This window comes from Anarrhichthys ocellatus, unplaced genomic scaffold (genome assembly GCF_004355925.1).
Source record: "Anarrhichthys ocellatus isolate YVR2014 unplaced genomic scaffold, GSC_Weel_1.0 scaffold47, whole genome shotgun sequence".
NCBI classification, from domain to species: Eukaryota; Metazoa; Chordata; class Actinopteri; order Perciformes; family Anarhichadidae; genus Anarrhichthys; species Anarrhichthys ocellatus.
Window position 1 is genome coordinate 192,583 of NW_022280077.1, and position 3,654 is coordinate 196,236.

A 3,654-nucleotide genomic window follows, 5' to 3' on the forward strand; every position below is an offset into this window, starting at 1 on the left:
TTCTTTTTTTTTGTTTTCGGTCCCCCCCCCCCCCCCCCCCCCCCCCCTTCTCTGTTTGCCCACCACTTTATCCCTCTATCCACTATCTACTGTTCAGGGAGGAGGTTTCTATGCAAACATATATTTCCCAGAATCTGAGGTTGTGTGTGGTCAACTGTTCAGCCGCTTGAGGATGCACCTTGAGCTCCAGGGCAGAGCCTCTCACATCAAACCTGCCTCACCCAGCCTCTCAGCGTCCTCCTCCTCTCTCCCTGCTGCCTCACCTGTACTCACCTGTGTCTGTCTGTGCGGGTGAGTGAGAGCCAAGCCCCCTTTGGGACCTGCTGATTAGGGTATTAAAAATAAATGGGCTCAGTTTAGGGGGGGGGGGGGGGGGGGCATGGTGGTATATATTTCTGTTAATTTTTCTTTCCCCCCCCGCCCTCTTTCTCCTCTGTAGTGACTGATCTGGCAGAATATGATAGCATGGGCTGTCACAGCAATAATTAGGCCTATTTTCCGTGAGGTCATCTTACAGGGACGCTGGGCGGCTGTGGTTCACACACAGGGTGCTCTGTGCTGCTCCCGCCCCAGAGCCTTCCAGGATATGATCGTCCACGCTGGGCAACAAAGAATCACTCCGCAGCAAATGAACGAAACATAAAACACCTACAATCTGATATGGACCGCGGTTCCCAATGCTTTATACGCTGGGAGAGTTTGCCTCGCTGGGCTATTCGCAGCTCCAAATCAAACAGCCTTTTTTTTTTTTTTTATTAAATTGTGTCCAGTCTAAAATATTAAAGAAGATCTGGAGGAGGATTAAGTTGTCAAGGGAATCACCTGTGACGAACTTCAAAGGGAGAGCCCGATGCTGTGTCAAGTAATTAAACGTGAAAACTTTATTTGTGAATCTAGATAAAACCCTTTAAGTGTGAGGTAGACATGGGGGCGTATTTGGTAATGATTCCGCTACTAGAAAGTTAACAGTGCCAAGTCAGAGCGCAACATATTTCAGCTCCATTGAAAACACTCCCCGGTTGGGTCAACAGCTGCAGGCTAGAATTAGAAATCAATTATTCAGCTTCGACAAGCTCATTAAGTCTCTGAATAGGATTTTCTGTTCTGAGTCTGCCTGCTCATTTCTCCTAGCTTGCAGTTTCTAATTAGTATTTCTTTTCTCTTTAAAGTTTGATGGGAGTTTTGGGTAAAAACGTGGGCAGGGACTTAACACTCACAGGCTGGCTCCTCTGAACAGTATCATTATCTGTAGAGGAGGCTGTATCGGTACATTGGAAGACCACTGCGGTTTGCTTTCAGTTTGGGCACCATCTAATGATTGGAGTCATCCGGCTAAATTAGGCATTAATAATCAAAAGGAGTGTAATCTGGGTAAATTAAGCATTAATAATCAAAGGATGACTGGAAATTATCACACACGGTAAATGAAGCAGCACTAATCAGCTGGAAGAAAGGGGGCACGAGGCCGACTAAGTATTTTGAGACAGAAAATGGAAAGGATGGGTTTGGGAAAATGCATTTATAGTCAGTTTCTGAAGGACTACTCGTTGCTAAAATGATTGATGTTGTCATAGAAACTTCCATCCTCCCCACTCGATGGCATCCTTCGAGTGAAGCCAGACACAAGCTTGCATTTCATAATGTCTCCTACTGTTGCCTACATCACTTACAGTGCAAGAAGGCTTATTAGCAAACCCATTCCATCCTTCTCCCTCTCACTCTCTCTCCCCCCCGCTCACCCTCCTCCCATCCCTCCCTCTCTCTTCTCTTCTCTCTCCCTCTCTTCCTCTCCTCTCCACATTGTGTCTGTCTATCTGATCCCGTGGCCTTTTGTTGCGCTATGAAAGGCCTGATGCCACACTCATTATTTTCTCCTTTATCTCTCTCCCCACTGCTCTGATTAGAACAGTCGCCCCTGACAGACGCCCTCAGCCAGCTCCTATCCATTACACTCTGTGTGTGTGTGTGTGTGTGTGTGTGTGTGTGTGTGTGTGTGTGTGTGTGTGTGTGTGTGTGTGTGTGTGTGTTGGGGAGAGAGAGACATGAGAAGCTACCTACCTAAATCATAAGTGTTTTCAGCACAGTAAATGTCTGTGTTATAAAGGAATATATGAAAACATAGATATTGCATAAAGGGTAAAATATGAGCGGGGAAAATTAGGTGCATTTTGGTCATTTTGAGGTTTTTGTAAAATGAAATTACACTCTTTGCCACACATGCACACACGATACACTAGCACTCAGTCACACACACACACAACCACACACACACACACCATGGGAAAACTGGCTTGCCCAAGCCAAGTTTTCCGTTTGGGCTTTTGTGTTTTGGTGCGGCAAAGTTGGAGGGCTCTGAATTCTGGATGCTGCTGAACTATTCCTGGGGTAAAAGGGCCCAGATGTCCATTGCTTATAGCTCTGTGTGTGCATGCAGTTGCCTGCGCATACAAGTGTGTGGATCAATAGACCTTTACATCCACTTTTCCTCCCTTCGTCTTATAGTGAAAACACGGAATCACGAGTACGGTGCTTCGGGGATGCTGAAGGTTGTTTCTCTATAGATGTATGCTTCTTCAAATGAGGAAATTCACATATTGTTAAACATACTGTCATGGTCATCTTGTAATATAAGGTGTCATGTATACAAAGTGTGCAGAAAAACAGCAGGGAGCATTTAATACGCTAATCTCCAATAAGCTGTTTACAGTTTAATTTTTGCATAAATCAGTCATGCCGAATTATGGGAAACACTTTTAAATATTTACAGATACACGTAAACAGGGACAAAAAGCCTTTTACACATATATTATTTCCTCATAGGTGCTCTCCCTCCCTGAGTAGTCTGAATATGTCATTTGCTTTTAAATTGCATTATCATGCAAAATGAAGCAGACATTTGATGAAACTCGGATGGATTCACCTGAGTTAATGGAATATGGGTTTAAGAGGGAACTAATTATCCCAGTTTAGCAGGGAGTGAATTTGTTTCTTTGGAAGGCCTGATTTTGAATGTAAACATTAATGGCCTCCTTGATTAGCATAAGAATCGCCTGTTATTGTCCTGCTCGCTCTGCGTCCTATTGGATATGCATCTGTGCTGCTCCACACACACACACACACACACACACACACGCACACACAAGCTTTAACACACATATTACCTTTCTTATCTTCTAATGATGCCATTTACTGTTTTTATTGTTTAGCTAATCCATAAAATTCATTTCTCCAATCAAATTACAGCTTTAAGGAGCAACAGCATTACTGGAAGCAGTTTTTTTTTTCTTGAAGCCAAAACAAAAACAAGCTCCAACTGTCGAGGTAAAGGACAATATTCAATAGAAGCACGACTGAAGAGTCATTGTGATGTTCCTTCTTTGCTGTTCATGCTCTCTTCGCGAAGTGTTGATCCGTGAAAGAAACCAGACGAATATGTCTTTGCGGTACAAGCGAAGGAGAAACGAGGGGAAAGATAAGGTGCGAAAGGAATGAAAGGTATCATGGGACCCAGGTGAAGAGTTAAATTAAGAAAAAAGGAGGCGGCGAGGAGAGTGAAAGGGCAGGTGAAGAAGGGACGCTTTGACTTGGGGCCTCCCGGGGACGATGACCTTATTTCAAATTCTGGGTGAGGGACTATAGTTAGGTAACTGAGGA